At 40.4% G+C, this 17,689-nt stretch overlaps 1 pseudogene; it reads left to right on the top strand.

Moving 5' to 3' along the window:
- The first annotated feature begins 10,561 nt into the window (after positions 1-10,561).
- Positions 10,562-10,823, top strand: LOC119869715 (annotated as a pseudogene).
- The last annotated feature ends 6,866 nt before the right edge of the window (positions 10,824-17,689 follow it).

The raw sequence follows: 17,689 nt of genomic DNA, 5'->3' as shown, positions 1-17,689 counted from the left end.
GCCTCCTCCCAGAAGTGAGAAAGCCACTTTGGGTGGAGGAGGTGCCTTCAAAAGAAGTGTCAGTGTAATTCAAGATGCCACTGTGTCAGGATCTTGGGGACAGCCAGTTGGGCAGCTGTGTGGGGGCCCCTTCACCTCCTCTGCAGCTGTTGCCACCAGGGCTCAGCCTGCAAGGGACAGAGAGAACATGATGCCCATATGGTCCCCAATATAGGTTACAGCAAAAAATCAAATCTTGGAGTTGAAATGAAGCCAGAATTAAATGGCTAGGTCTGTGAACCATGTTATCTACAGTCTGAGAGCTTTGGGGAAGGCAGGAAGCAGAGAAAGCTTGGGTTCTAATGATGACAAGTCTAACCACTTGGGCCAACTCCTATTTACTTAGGGCTCCTTTGGCCCTCTCGATTCTTCTCTTTCTCCCTCATACTTCTTTCCAGATCCAGTCTCTGCTCCCCTATTGCCCCACAAGGGCTCTTCCCAAGGCCAGTGGCTCCAGAGGGAGACCAAACCATTGCAACAATATGGCCTTTCCACCAGGTTTAAAAATAGAGAAAGGTGAGGCTGCAGATTACAGCTCAGCATCCATGATTTCCATTGCTTGGGGCATCTCTACCCCAGATCACACTCACCATTTGTGTATCTAACTCCATGACAAAGAGGATGCACCTATCCCTCCTACACTGCCCCACCCCCTAATCCTCCACATTCTTTCTGAGTCTCACCACTTGGCACTTGGCTAGCCACCATTTTATATTCTCTAAATATTCCAGATGTTCCCTCAATAGTTATAAAGGAAACTCATTTAGGTTGGGATTGAGATTCAGATAATAACCATATCTAAAAATGTTGAGGACAAAACAATAATAAATCACTCTCATATTAGCAGTTCATAGTACTCTGTTAGTCATGTCGGATGGGGTTATGCTCAATCCTACTTCACAGCCTTTGCAAGCACATTCCCTTCTTCTGAAATACCTTCCCCCACCACCAACCTCTACATGACTGATACCTTCACATTAGAGGTCTTCAGAACCCGGCTTAAACACCATCTGCGGCTAGGTCTTTTCTTGTCATTTTGGCTAAAGTAATTTTAGAACTGTTCAATAAATATGTATTGCATGAATGAATGGTCTTCATTTTGCAGATGAAGAAACTAAAGCTCACTGTGATTAAAAATTATTCACCGAAGGTCAAAGAGCTGCTTAAAGGCACAAACTGAGGTCTGATGCTAGAATATCAGAATACTTATATATCCCCTGTACTATAAGTGCACTTACAACTTATTTCTTATTCAATATCTATCTACTCTAAGCTTTATGAGGACAGGATCTATATCTGTCATTTTCATTTGTATAGCTCTGTTATCTAGTACAGGGTGTGGTACATCAATATTATTGTACTAATGATTATACAATAGACTAATCAATAAAATGCCATCTAGTTGGGTCTCAATAGATACTTGTTAATAGATTGAGCGCAGGGGCACCTGGGTGGCTCAGTTGGTTAAGCATCTGCTTTTGGCTCAGGTCATGATGCCGGGGTTCTGGCATAGAGCCCCACATGGGCTGAGCAGGGAGCCTACTTCTCTCCCTCTCTCCTGCCACTCCCCCTGTTTGTTCTCCCTCTCTCTCTCAATCTCTGTTAAATAAATAAATAAAATATTTTTTTTAAATAGACCAAGTGCAGTGTACCCAAGACATAGATGCAGATGATATGAGTTTTTAATTATTCCAATCTTCTTTCTTTGATTAGTAAAATAGCTTTTTCCTGGAATGTCCTCTGGATCCAGGAGCCACAAGGATACTAATGGAATTTCTTTGAAAACCTGGAGCAAGAGCAGGGAAAACAAAATCTAATATGAGCAGTTTTTGTGCCACATTATAAATCTCAGCTAATTATAGGGGTCTTCTCCTTTGGGGTCTTTCATCTAGCATGAATTTCCTTCACTCAGGAATCAAGGTTCATACAGCTCTCTTCCCCAACCCCTCCATTCTCAGGGTAGGCTTTGGTCTGGATCAGGGAAGTCAGGGGCTATTGGCTCTTCTCAAAATAGAGAGTTTCATGGCTGGGAGCAGAAACAGCAATAAAGGCAGAAATTATGAGCCTATAGCCAGCAGGGAAATAGAGTGGGAGGCTGCTAACACACCATATCCATCTCTAGAAATTTCATAAGATTTGATCCACTCTCATGTCATATACTAATCTACTTTTTTTCCTTCAGGTTAGATTCTCCTTCATTTTAGTCAACTACTTTTTTGCAAGATCAAGTGCATTTGTTCTCCTAGGCTCTTTCTCCCTCTCTCCATCTGTCCCTCCTCTGCCTTCCATCTAGTGTTTCTCTGTTTAAAAAGGTAGTGTAGTAAGTACACACAGGCTTTGCAGTCACACCAATCTGGGTTTAAATCCTTACTCTATCAGTTATTTGTTATTTGTAAGGAAGTTACCTAAACCTCCTTGAGTCTCAGGGGTTTTTTTATCTGTAAAATGGAGATCATCCTTAAAGGGGTGGTTGTGAGGATTAAACAGTACAAATTGCCTGAAGGTCTTAGCATGTTGCATGACAAACAGTAAGACTTGAGTAAATAGTGGCCACTGTTATTCTCATTACCAGCTTCATTTCTCCCTACCCAGCTCCATCTTTCCCTTCTTCTTTGGCTCTGTGTCTGCACGCAAACACTGCTGGGCTTAAGGAAGTACTGGTCATCTCATTTGGCCCAGTATCTCAAGTTGGTCAAGATGCTTAATTGGCAGCCCTGGTATTTGAGACTTTGTCTCTTTCTCCCTCTTTCATTTCCCCATATCCTTTTCTCATTAAGACACTTGACTTTCCCCAACTTTCCTGAAAATACTTGCTGAGACAGTGACCATCAGCATTGCCTTTCAGTCAGGAACTCCACCTGGATTCTGCTCGGAACAAGTGGCTAAGAGAGCAGGGATGTCTACCACTTAGAGTTTCTCTCACTTTGTCCACCATGTTTAATTCATGTGTGTTGCAGACCTTTTAAAGAGATTCAATGAGCTGTGAAGATCAAGATATGAGCCATACAGATTGTACATTACTGAATTAAGATACTAAATATGGAGCTTAAGTGATGTCAAGGAGGGAATAGTGAAAGTCTTAATGGTTTATAATGATGAAAATCAGGGTGGGTCAAGTCAGTAGCAAATTGAAAAGATGCATGATTTCAAGGAAAAGGCTATTTGTCATAGTAGAATCATCCTCAATTTCTCCCTCTCTCCCATCCGCAGTTCATCACTGAGACCTGTCACTTCTACCTCCAAATAAATCTCGCGCCCACTTCTCTTCATTCCTACTGCCATCACCCAAGGTCAAGCACCCATCTCTGCTTTAACTACTGCAATAGACTCACTTGTCTCTTTGGATCTATCTTGCCCTTCTCTAGTCCAATCTACACTCTTTCTAAAATGTAAACCGAAGCATGCCACTCCTCTGTTTAAAAACTTCCAAAGGCTTCCTGTTGCTCTTATTATAAAATCTAAACCAATTATGGTTTTTGGAGCTCTTCGTGGCCAATCTTATTTCAGTCCATGCTCCTCCTTGCTTACTGTACTCTGGCCATCCTTGTCTCCCTTTCTGTCCCTTCAACATGCTAGGCCAATCCCCACCTTCAGACTCTTGAATTTGCTGTTCCCTCTGTCTGTTTTGCATGGCTAGTGCATTCTCAACACCCAGGCTTTGGTATAGAGCAGACTTTTTCAGCCACTTCTCAATGTAGTTTCCCTCATCATTCCTCAGCTCACCATCCTGCTTATGCTCTCAACAATCTTGCTCATTTTTGTTGACTTTTTTTCTATCTGCTGCATTAGGTCAGAGACTGTTTCTATCTCATTCATGCTATATGCTTGCACTTTTACAGTGCAAATCATATAGTACTTGATCAATAAACATTTGCTGAAAGACTAAATGAATGAAATTGTCACAGAAAGTTCCATTCAAGATCTGATCTTTCATTGAACAATGACAGACTAAAATCATTTCTCACACTCCTTCATTTTCTTGGCTCTAGGCTGAAAATCCACAGTTACCAAGATTATTGAATGTAACATAAAGATACAGGCAGTTGGTCCTCAAAAAAAAAAACAACAAAACTTCCACATTAGTAGAAATAAACCACTTGTTCATTCAATAAATATTCACTGAGTGCTTATGATGTGCCAGACACTGATCAAGCACCCATAATACACTGATGTTTATCACAGCCCAAGTGGAGCTTAGAGTCTGGGAAAGGCAAATGCCAAACATATAAATATATAATTATACCTTGGGTTAAGTGCTCTGAAGGAGAGGAAAAGCTTCATGTTGAGAATAATAATGGGGGAGGCAGAGTGGTCAGGAAATGTCTTTCTGAGAAGATAGAAACATTTAAGCTATAACCTGAAGGATGATGTGTGAATAATAAAAGGGATATGGTCCAAGGGAAAGCATTTGGCTATCTGGATGGCCTGTATCTTAAAGTGGCAGCAAGCAGCTTTGGTTAATACATCTTTGTGGATAAGGCAAAGTGAGGGGCCTCTACTCCAGGGACCAAGAGGAGTCATGCATGGAGCTCTCTGCCACCCTCTCACGCTCTTCTTTAGCCACAAGAGAAATAGATTTTTTAAAATCAATTCTTTTTTCTACAAAAATGACTTTTGCATCCCAAGTCTGGGCATTCTGAGCTCAGAAGGAGCCTGGATAGGTTCTTCCTTTGCCTCAAAAGCTTTGATCTTTGTCTTCATTATGGGTCTTTGGCTCCTTGAAGGATTAGAGCTGATCTGACAAACTTCAGTACATCAATCTCTCCCTATATGGCAAGGATTTGTCTCTCCCATCTCCAGAGAGGAAACCATTTACCTCTTCTGATTCTTCTGTGTGTGGCTGACTGATCCAAATTAGAGCAACACTTAGACATCTATGGCAAAAATTTTCTGGGCACACTTGTTTAGGAAAAACATCTAAATTATTTAATAGTCTATAATTCCTGTCATTATACAAACCTGGGCATGCAGACCAAGTAGGGAGGGAAGAAGAGATAAAAGATCAGTGACCTCTGTAGTTTTCTGGACAGGATCTTCAGTAAGCAACCATTCTATACCATTAGTCATGCCTACAATGAGGACATCCATGGCTTCTCCTCTTGAACCTGGAGGAATCTATAAGGGACATGGACAAAACACTGGACAAGGAGTCCATGTTCAGAGTTCTAGTTGTGCTTATTGGCTACTAGAATTTGTCTCTACCTTGTCACGTGACTGTGAGCAAGTCTCTTTATTTTTCTGAATAATCAGAAGATCCTCTCTTCCTCTGGTAAAATGAAGTCATCAAACTAGACCAAATGTTTTTAATATTCTTTTAGCAGAATAACCCTTCCTTTAGAGGAAATCCTATGTGGAGGCCCAATATATAAAATGGGTAGAATCTACTTATCTTTTGTCCCTTTAGAGGGGTCCCCAGAAGGTGCTATTTGAAATGTCTAGTTCTCCTTGAAATATAACTTGAAAATCACTGAATTAGAAGACTGCATGGTCTTTGATTCTAAAGGATGTGAGGGCTGATTTGCTCCATACTATGGACTGAATTATGTACCCCTAAAATTCATATTTTGAAGCCCTAAATTCCCAGTATGACTGTACTTGGAATTTGAACTTTTAGAAAGTACTTAAACTTAGATTAGGTTATAAACTTAGGGTCTTAGGATTGGCAGACTCTCTTATAAGAGAGACAGGTCTTTCTCCCTCCATGTACATGCACCAAGGAAAGACAGTATGAAGTTGCTGTCTGCAAGCCAGGATGATCACCAGGAAGCAATCACTCAGCACCTTGATCTTGAACTTCCCAGCCTCCAGAATTGGGAGAAAGTAAGTTTCTGTTGTTTAAGCCACCCAGTTGGTGGTATTTTGTTATGGCAGCCTAAGCAGACTAATACAGCTGTGGAGTCCATGCCCCTCAGTCTAAGGACAAGTGTGGCTATTGAACTTTGAGTTTGGTTCCTTTAATGTCAATGAATTACTGTCCCAGGTGGAAGGCAAAGGGATGTCCTACTTGCTCCACAAGGATTTCCCCATCCACTCTAACCACACAGGTATCTTTCTTCCCTGCACTCTTCCTGCCCCCGTGTTTTGTTTATCTTTTAGTTGAGTAAGGAAAATCAACCTAACTTAAAATCACACAGGCAATTAGGTCTTTCCAGTGCTCCCTCCTAATGCATATTTTATTATTCTGTCCAATAATCTTTGCTGACTCCCCATTAGGTATCAAATAAAGAACAAAATGAAAAAAAAAAAAAGTCACACACCCCATCCTTGCCTTCCATAGCTTCCCTGCAGGTAAGGTAGGCTATAGACCACTCATGGATCCCATGACGCACTTGTGTTTTTCTACTTCTGCATGTTATTTACTATATGTACAGTAAGTTTACTTCATCTGGGATGCCTCCTTTATCACCTTTTGTTATCTAATCCTGCCCATCTTTCAAGATCCAGCTCATATGCCACTTTCTCCATGAGAGATTTCCGGAAATCTTTAGTTGGAAGAATTATCTACCTTTTTTACACCTTTGTCAGTGGTGACTGACTATGCTGACCATGTGACAAAGCACCTATATTTTCACTATGACTATTGGGCAACTTCTTAAATCCTCTTCTAGGTGGCAAATATCTTAAGGATAAGGACCATGTCTTATTCATCTTTCAATCTTATATACTGCCTGGCATGATGCCTTGCAATTAGAAGGTGCTCAATAAATAATGGTTAAGTGGTTGAATGGATGGATGGATATATGAATTTGAGAATAACTGTATCTGATTAGGTTGGGGATTATTTAAGTATAGATAGAGCTTTTAATATGCCCATGGATAAAAGAGGAAGCATGAACCTGGAATATGTGATGAGTTTAGGGGCAGATGTCAGAGATGAATGTATAGTAATTCATAACTCATTCAACAGCTACACATTTGTTAAGCACTAACGATATGCCAGGAACTATTATGCAGCTGGTGAGCAAAATAGACAAGATTCTTGCTTTCTTGAAACTTCTGATGTAGTGGAAGAAAGAGATATCAAAGAAACACTTGAATATATATGAAATAATATAACTAGTGGCTTGGTATATAAAGGAAAAAAAGTTGCTCTAAGAAAGAATGAGAGAGAAACCTAATTGAGATTGAGGGGCTAGGATGACATGATACTCTACATAGAAAACCCAAAAGTCTCCACCCCAAGATTGCTAGAACTCATACAGCAATTCGGTAGCGTGGCAGGATACAAAATCAATGCCCAGAAGTCAGTGGCATTTCTATACACTAACAATGAGACTGAAGAAAGAGAAATTAAGGAGTCAATCCCATTTACAATTGCACCCAAAAGCATAAGATACCTAGGAATAAACCTCACCAAAGATGTAAAGGATCTATACCCTCAAAACTATAGAACACTTCTGAAAGAAATTGAGGAAGACACAAAGAGATGGAAAAATATTCCATGCTCATGGATTGGCAGAATTAATATTGTGAAAATGTCAATGTTACCCAGGGCAATATACACGTTTAATGCAATCCCTATCAAAATACCATGGACTTTCTTCAGAGAGTTAGAACAAATTATTTTAAGATTTGTGTGGAATCAGAAAAGACCCCGAATAGCCAGGGGAATTTTAAAAAAGAAAACCATATCTGGGGGCATCACAATGCCAGATTTCAGGTTGTACTACAAAGCTGTGGTCATCAAGACAGTGTGGTACTGGCACAAAAACAGACACATAGATCAGTGGAACAGAATAGAGAATCCAGAAGTGGACCCTGAACTTTATGGGCAACTAATATTCGATAAAGGAGGAAAGACTATCCATTGGAAGAAAGACAGTCTCTTCAATAAATGGTGCTGGGAAAATTGGACATCCACATGCAGAAGAATGAAACTAGACCACTCTCTTTCACCATACACAAAGATAAACTCAAAATGGATGAAAGATCTAAATGTGAGACAAGATTCCATCAAAATCCTAGAGAAGAACACAGGCAACACCCTTTTTGAACTCGGCCATAGTAACTTCTTGCAAGATACATCCACGAAGGCAAAAGAAACAAAAGCAAAAATGAACTATTGGGACTTCATCAAGATAAGAAGCTTTTGCACAGCAAAGGATACAGTCAACAAAACTCAAAGACAACCTACAGAATGGGAGAAGATATTTGCAAATGACATATCAGATAAAGGGCTAGTTTCCAAGATCTATAAAGAACTTATTAAACTCAACACCAAAGAAACAAACAATCCAATCATGAAATGGGCAAAAGACATGAACAGAAATCTCACAGAGGAAGACATAGACATGGCCAACATGCATATGAGAAAATGCTCTGCATCACTTGCCATCAGGGAAATACAAATCAAAACTACAATGAGATACCACCTCACACCAGTGAGAATGGGGAAAATTAACAAGGCAGGAAACAACAAATGTTGGAGAGGATGCGGAGAAAAGGGAACCCTCTTACACTGTTGGTGGGAATGTGAACTGGTGCAGCCACTCTGGAAAACTGTGTGGAGGTTCCTCAAACAGTTAAAAATAGACCTGCCCTACGACCCAGCAATTGCACTGTTGGGGATTTACCCCAAAGATACAAATGCAATGAAACGCCGGGACACCTGCACCCCGATGTTTCTAGCAGCAATGGCCACTATAGCCAAACTGTGGAAGGAGCCTCGGTGTCCAACGAAAGATGAATGGATAAAGAAGATGTGGTTTATGTATACAATGGAATATTACTCAGCTATTAGAAATGACAAATACCCACCATTTGCTTCAACGTGGATGGAACTGGAGGGTATTATGCTGAGTGAAGTAAGTCAGTCGGAGAAGGACAAACATTATATGTTCTCATTCATTTGGGGAATATAAATAATAGTGAAAGGGAAAATAAGGGAAGGGAGAAGAAATGTGTGGGAAATATCAGAAAGGGAGACAGAACGTAAAGACTGCTAACTCTGGGAAACGAACTAGGGGTGGTAGAAGGGGAGGAGGGCGGGGGGTGGGAGTGAATGGGTGACGGGCACTGGGGGTTATTCTGTATGTTAGTAAATTGAACACCAATAAAAAAAAAATAATAAATTAAAAAAAAAAAAAAAAGAGATTGAGGGGCTAGGAACGGGCTCTCTAAGGAGGTGGCATCTTGGATAAAGATGAACTAGTTTAAGATCTGAAAGGTGATTTGGAGCCAGCCGGACTTAAAGCCAGACAAAGGTCCTGAGGCAGGAAACTGATGCCTGTAATGAACTGCAAGGTGAGGAGGGTCAAACAGAACTGGTGGGGAATTGGTAAGAGAGGAAGAAAATGGGTAGCTGAGGGCCTGATCACACAGGACCCTCCAGGTGAGGAGTCTGATTTATTCTAAGTGTGGTAGAAAGTCACTGAAGGGTTTCAGCAATGGAAGGACATGGCCCTTCCTCACTTTGGCTGCTATACAGTGAAAAAGAATGGACCAGAACAGGCCTGGCAGACTATAGTCCTAACAGACTATAGTTAGGAAACTATTGCAAGCAAGAATCTAAAGTGGCTGAGGCTGAAGGGATGGTAGTGGATATGGAAAGAAGCAGCAGAACCAAAGAAACATTTTGGAAGTATAATATCTTAAGTCACTTATTGATACCTAATATGTCATATACCATACCCACTATATTCTCTTATTTATTGACCATGCCTCGCAACAATGTCTTATAAGTCCATGAGAGCAACAAGTCACCTTAAACATTGCTGAATCCCAATGCCCATAACACTGGTTGACATATAGTAAGTGCTGACTAAATATTTGGTGAGTAAACGTATAATGGAATGATTTATAAATAGAAGTAAAGTGAAAAATAAAGTGTAGAGAATGAATTCCAGGAGGACAGAGATGATATTTATCGAAAGGAGAAAAAAAATGAGAAGCTGTTTGGGGGGGGATAAGATCAAAAATTTATTTTTTGACATGTGAAGTTTTATGGGTTTCTATGAGACATCCAAAGTGATATTGCGGTCTGGGGATAGAAATTTAGGCAATATCTACACAGCATTTGAAGCCATGGGATCATCTAGGACAGGATTTCTTGACCTAAAGTCCACAATGGCCAATGGGTTTGTGCATAAATACTCAGGGGATCCATGAACTTGTATGAGAAAAATATTATGTCTTCATTTTTTACTAAATTCTAACAAATTTAGCATTCAATTATGAATGTAGGCAACAAATTACAGCAGTATATACCTGTGAATTTGTCCATAATGAAGAGTACAGATGATTTCATACCACATTACAACTGTTAGAGACATCTTGCTATATCATTTGTGCTTAACACTACTTCAACGTTATGGAAGTCATTGGACTCACCATCAGATCTTATCATTTAACACATTGGCCAAAAAAGTACATATATTCCTACATCACAAATTTGGGTTTTTTATGTTTTGATAAATGTTTACATGTTTTTCAAAATAATGGATTTCCTTTCTTGTTCTATGTATTTTGGTTAATACATTTAAAATCACTGGGGCTAGAGCTGGGGTTCCATCTAGCTGGGCTGATGGAATGGAACAGCATCAAGTACCTTCAGGAGAAACTTCAGTGGGACCTGGAGGCAGTATCCATGGAAGCAGAGGACACTACTCTCAACTGTTGCATGCCCCACTCCAAGTTCTGATGGTTCAGCCAAGTTCAAGGTGAAGACACTGCTTCAGAACCATGGGCTGGTGAACATGTGCTCAGCAGAAAGGCTCCTGCATATCCATGCCTTTGAGCAGAAAACCCTGACCCCAGAGCAGTGATCTCATAAGCAGCAGAAATAAGAGACCAAGACAAGCATGGCCATTAAATTATGAATCATGGCAAAAATTTAAAAAGTGAATAAAATAAAATAAAGTAGCATTACTGTGAGAAAGGATACATAGGCTTGACCAGCCCGCCAGAGGCTCTGTATCACAGAACAAGTTCAGAGGACCTGGAAGGGGCTAATGACCATGTCTAGGGAAGAAGTTGCTACTGGAAAGGCAGGGACTGACTGTCTGAGAAATGGGGGTTGGAGGGGAAGCAGCCACGGGGTGAGGGAAGCTGACTAGAGAATCTAACTAGATCAAACTAAGGAGGACATGGTCAAGATCAAGAGAAGCGGGAAGCTATAGAAAGCTTACTAGTTGGAGAGAAGAGAAGAACAAGAGCTCCAGGATTTGACCAGGGGACTTGACACCCAAAGGAGAGTAGAGAGAGAAGTCTGGAAATAAAATGCCAGGAAATACTACTATGGCCAGTGAAGGGCCTATCTTTAGCTGGAGACTATGGGACATGTCTTCCAGAAAGCAACTGGAGATTCTCAAGCTGGATGTGAGGATGCCTGGGGCAGGTGCATCAGTGAGAGGGTGACTGGGCTGGGAGGCCAGGGATCTAGGTCCTGTCTTTGACCAACTCTGTGACTTTGATCTAGTTGTTCCTTGGGTGGTACTGTTTCCCTATCCTATAGCTGAGGGGGTTGAACTAGGAGATCTTTAAGATCAATACAGACAGCGCAGTACTTCAATACAGACAGTGCAGGATTTGGTCAATGCTCTGTTCTAGGCCTGCTGTGATACTGGCTAGCTGGTCACACTGAACCAATGCCTTTCTCCCTCTGGGCCTCCAACTCCTAAAATTGGGAGATTAACCAAATGTCTTCTTGGACCTTTCCAGCACTGTTATCAGGGGCTGTTTGTTAAACATAAACAAACAAACATAAAAGGCTGGGGAGCCCAGCCAAAACGGCCCGGATTTTGACTGACAAAGTCAAAAGAGACTTTACTGGGCTGCAGATGAACAAGAAAGGGGGAACCAGGAAGTGGACCCAGCCTCTCTGAGCCTCTCTCCTTTGTTCTCTCCTTGTCTACTTATTGAGACTTCTTTCACAAACACCTCATGGTGCTTACCTGCTTCTAAATCTGTTGTTTCCCACCTTCTCCTCTAACTCATAAACTGTGAGCTCCTTAGACTAGGGATGTTGCCTTAAGGATTCACTTTTCATCTCTACTTGCCTGGCTTAATAAATATTTGCTGAATGAATGAACAATATAACAGTTTTGTGAATTAATAGCATAACAATTATATACCAAATTACTTTGAGAAAAATTATTTGATTGGGGCAACAGTAAGTGAAATGCAAATAAAGGGTTTGATACAGCTGTGTGCATACTACAAATGGGCTAAGGTTAATAGGTAGTGAGCATCAAATTTTGTTAAGGGATTAATTATGTTCCTCCACATTACCTACCAGTATGTCTCCACATCCTAAAGAAAAATAATTTTTATAAGTAATTCACTCTAATCATTCTATGGGAAGTAAGGTCTGCCAGCAGAAAATCAATTAAATGCTGATCTCACTGTCAGATTTCAAGCCTCTGGCTGATCCTCTCTTCTGCTTCCAGTTTCAGGATTAGTAACTGAACCACTGCCTACTCAAGCTTGAAGACAGGTTGCAGATAGATTCTCCTTGAGCTGGAGCTTAAGCTTCAAGTTCCAACTGATTTTACCAAAAATTCCTACGGTAAGGTATTAAGCCTTAGCCCAACCAATAACACAGGGGCTCATGGTTTTCCATTTGCTGTGTGTGCACAGCCACTTCATGAACATCAACAGAGATGTGGCTAAGGCTAGGAAGATTTGGATTTTCCTAGGTCTCCTGGGTCTTTGCCAGAGATATCTCCAGTCCTTTGGATGCTTGAAGAGAAGATACCCTGAATCAGATTACACCAGCTGTCATATAGAGGTCAGAGAGTTAAACTGAGGAAATGAGAATGTTTTAGAAACTGTTTATATATAAGGAACTGAAAATCACTTCAGCTAACTTAAGAAAAGCATTTGTTGTGATGATACAGGGAAATTCAGAGAACCAAATTGTATCTTGGGGAAAGGAGAAGATAGATGGCACAGAGATATGGAGTTAGTGAAAAGGTTAAGGAAGTAGAGATAGCAACTGGATGGCTCTTTGAGAAAGTTCAGCAATAAAACAGAGAAATGAGTCAGTAACCCAAGGGAGTATTGGAGAAGAAAAGGTTCTTGGAATGTAAATTAAGAAATAACAGTCAGAAGAGGAGCAAATAGGGAACAGAGAGATGAGATAATTGATGCACAGTAGATGCTCAATAAATACATGCAAATTAATGGGAACCACCTGGGATAAAGAGCATTAAAGTTAAATCTGACTCAAGGGATGCTGAGCATATTTTCTACATTTTTATCCTCATGTTAGGTGACTACTCTCTGGCTCCTTAAGCACTGCAGTGTGAGATTCAGGCATTACCCTAGAGGAAATTAATGGCCCTTCCAGAACTATAACCAGGGAGCAGGGAGACATTGCTGCAGTCCTCAAAGCCATGGGCAATTCCTGATGCCAGCTGCCTTGTGAGACCAGACAAACATGAGGAGACCAGAACGTAAGCAGCAACAGCCACAGTCACATTTCCTAATTGACACCATGAATCATTATCAACCAGACACGAGTTCCAGTAGAAGCTGGTCTTTGTCTCACAGGGGACTCTTCCCAGCCAGTTTCTGAAGAAGGGGCCGGTAGTTCAGGCTAATTATTCCAGCCATCATACTGGAGTTAAAGAAGCTAAGTAAACCAGATGTTTTAGGGGCATTTTGGTTGCAAGGAAGAGACGTTCATTTTAGCTAACTTGAATATATTGGAATTTATTTTAAGGACCCAGGGGAATATCACACAATAGAATTGTTTTTAAAAAATGACAATGGGCCTTATAGGAAATGGGGAGTTGATGTGTTCTCATTCTCCATCCTTTCTCCACCCCAAACCTCATGTCTCCCAAATCTTCCATGTTATTTTCCCCATCTTTCTCTCTATCCAGACCAGTTTCTGTACTCCTTCACCCCTTTTGCATGGTCTGTCCTGAATGCCCTGAAATGGTGGCCTTGTCCCACCACCACCACTAAGAGAAATCTTGCAGCTCGGCTCCCTTATATTAATGGTTCCATCTCTGTAGTCCATTCCATATTCCCTGCAAAGAGCTATTTATTAGCTCAGCTAGGGCCAGGTGACTACATTAGCACAACCAGATTATTATATATAGAGAGATACATGATAATTAGAGCCACCCCTTCCAGGCTGTGGATGGGCAGGTTTTCTGACAATAAGATGGCATGGGGAGAAAATGACTGGCATATTTATATTCAGAGGTTCTGGCTGAATGCCACACTCTCAGCTAAACACAATTTGCCAGGTGCTGTGGGAAAAGTTGACTTAGTCTCTTACCTTTAAGGAAAACTTTTTGTTTCATTGGGAGCAAGGGGAGGAAAATGTTAGAGATTTGCCTATAGATTATAGCATCTCCCTATTGCTTCATGCCTTCACCTAAAGACAGGCTAGGGCCAACAACTTTTCCCTGTGGGGCTTTGCTTCTCTGAACACAATGATGAGTTCCTTAGTGCCTCCTGCCCACGCACAGAGACTGTTGGCTAGTTCACTTCTTGGGCAGGGTGAAGAACGTTCTCTGACCACAATGAGAATTAAAGTAGACATCAACAACAGAAAGATATATGGAAAATAACCAAATATTTGGAAACTAAACAACTCACTTCTAAACAACCTATAAGCCAAAGAATAAATCACAAGGGAAATCAGAAAATATTTTCCCTGAGAAAAATGAAAACACAATACATCAAAATTTCTTTTTTTGAAACTAAAGCAGGGCATGAAGGGTAATTCTTAGCATAGAAAACCTTGTATTAAAGAATAGGATGGTTTAAAATCAATGACCTAAGCTTCCACTTTAAGAAACTAGAAAAATAAAATCTAAAGTAAGCATTAAGAAATAAATAATAAAGATAACAGAAATCAATGAAATGCAAAACAGAAAAATATGAGAGAAAGGGGCACTTGGGTTGGTGCAGTTAGTTAAGTGTCCAACTCTTGGTTCTGCCTCAGGTCATGATCTTGGGGTCATAAGATTGAGCCCTATGATGGACTCTGCAGTCAGCACGGAGTCTGCTTAAGACTCTCTCTCCCTCTCCCTCTGCCCCTCCCTGCCTCAAATAAATAAATCTTCAAAAAAAATGGAGAAAAACAACAAAACTAAAGGTTTATTTTAAAATATTAATAAAAGTGGGTGCCTGGGTGACTCAGTCAGCTAAGCATCTGCCTTCGGTTCAGGTCATGATCCCAGGATCCTGGAATTCAGCCCCGTATCATGCTCTCTGCTCAGCAAGGAGTCTGCTTCTCCCTCTCCCTCTGCCCCTCCCTCTGCTCATACTCTTCCTCTCTCTCAAATAAATAAATAAAATATTTTTAAGGATAAACATTTTTAAAAATATCAATAAAAATGATAACCCAGGCAGACTGATGGGGGGAAGGGAAAGAGAGAACAAATTGCCCATATCAGGAATGAGAGAAGGGACATAACTACAGATCTTACAGACATTAAAAAGAAAATATTATGAAAAAATTATGCCAATAACTACAACTTAGATAAAATGGGTAAATTCCTTTAAAGATACAGGTTATCAAAACTTGTTCAGGAATAAATAGCTTGAATAGTTCTGCCTATATGAAAGAAATTTGTTTGTAAAACCCTCTCCATAAAGAAAACTCTGGGCATGAATAATTTTACTGGTGAAATCTCCCAAAAATTTTTTTTAAAACTTATAATACCTATTTTGCATAAACTCTTGCACAAAATAAAAATTGAGGGGACACTCTCAACTCATTCTGACTCCAGCATTACCCTCATCCCAAAACCAATTGGTTATTCAAAGAAAACTAAAGTACAAACTACTTTCCAACATGAACATAAATGCAAAAATCCTTAACAAAATTTAAGCAAATTGAATCCAGCAATATATAAAAAGACCAACACATCATAACCAAGTGGAGTTTATCCCCAGAATTGTAAAATCAGTTTAACATTAAAAATCAAGCAGTTAAAAAAAAAAAAAAAAACAACAATCAATCAGTAGGGGATCCCTGGTTGGCTCAGCAGTTTAGCGTGTGATCCTGGAGTCCCGGGATTGAGTCCCACGTCGGGCTCCCTGCATGGAGTCTGTTTCTCCCTCTGTCTACGTCTCTGCTTCTCTCTGTGTGTCTCTCTCATGAATAAACAAACAAACTCTTGAAAAACTAAAAGAAATTAAAAAATCAATCAGTATAATCACACCAACAGTCTATTAAAAAAATCATAGAATTATCTCAAAAGTTATAGAAACATCATTTGCCAAAATTTAAAATACTCCTTCATGATACAAAATTTATGTAAAATTAGAATAGAAGGGAACTTTCTCAGCCTCGTAAAGGATGGGAATATATGGGAAGCCAAGAGCTAACATAATATTAAACATTGAAAAACTGAATGCTTTTCTCCTAAGATCAGGAACAAGGCTAGAATGTCTGCTCTCCTTACTCCTATTCAACATTGTACTGAAGCTAGTATCAAGGTGCAATTAGGAAAAATAAATAAGGGACGCCTGAGTGGCTCAGTGGTTGAGCATCTGCCTTTGGCCCAAGGCATAGCCCCAGAGTCCCAGGATCGAGTTCCCACATCGGGCTCCCCTCGAGGAGCCTGCTTCTCCCTCTGCCTGTGTCTCTGCCTCTCTGTGTGTGTCTCTCATGAATAAATAAAATCATTTTTTTAAAAAGGAAAAATAAACAAAAAGGCATCCAGACTAGAAAGGAATAAATAAAACTATCCTAAAATTTACTTTCTCTAATTTCATAAGCTTATCATTCTGGCATGATGGAATTTGGAAAAGTCCCACTCATTTACTGTGTACTAGGTAATGCATCCTGTCCCTATGTCTACCATCCATCTTTTTAACACCAGAAGGGGGACTGCTTGGGACTGTACACAGTCAAGGACTTTCATTCTGATGTCATAGTCTAGGGTTCTGTTCAACCTTCTCTCTCCTCTCTTCTCTCTTCTGTTCTCTTTTCCTCCTCTTCCTCCTGCTCCTTTTCTCTCTCTCCACCCCCCTCCAACCCTTCCTCCATCACCACCACTCTCTCTTCCCAGGAGACCAGATAGTTAAGGAGGTCAGTGCCAAGCTCTTGCTTGAAAATGCTCATCCATTTCTCCCATTTTTCCACACCCTCTCTCATTTCCAATAATCCCAGATTAATACATGGTCTCAGAATATACTTGGGCCTAAGAGTTCCCACATCCTGAAAGGGCAGAGGAGAAGAAAAGTTGTAGGCATGAGATGAATATCATATCAAGCTACTTTTTGCTGGCCAATATGCTCTCAATAAATTGATGGGGATATTTGAGTATGATTTCTGGAGGAAGAGTCTCAGAAAATCAATCTGTCTTTATTCTTGGTACTAAGCTACCTCCAATCTAGGCAAAAGGAGTTGTACATGTGACTAGAGGACCATACAGGGGTTTGGTACCAAAGCCTTGTAGTGATAAAACTGGGGCATTTGCTTAATTTTGCCCTCTCTATATCTTGCTTTCAGGAACACTGCAGAGTTATCAGTGGCTGGCACAGACAGTCAAGCATCCAAGACCCAGGTCCTTGTCATTTTTTGTTCAATATTCCCCTTCCCAAGTACTGTGATCACCCCACAGAGAATAAATATCCTTACACAAAATTCAGTTCTAGGTGTCAAGATCGATGACGCTATATACACACAGGCAAAAAGAATATAAAAAGTTTCATTGCTTACATAGTGAGACTCTCTGGG

The sequence above is a fragment of the Canis lupus genome, chromosome 17 (genome assembly GCF_011100685.1).
Source record: "Canis lupus familiaris isolate Mischka breed German Shepherd chromosome 17, alternate assembly UU_Cfam_GSD_1.0, whole genome shotgun sequence".
Taxonomy (NCBI): Eukaryota; Metazoa; Chordata; class Mammalia; order Carnivora; family Canidae; genus Canis; species Canis lupus.
This window is presented reverse-complemented; position numbering and strand designations above follow the sequence as displayed.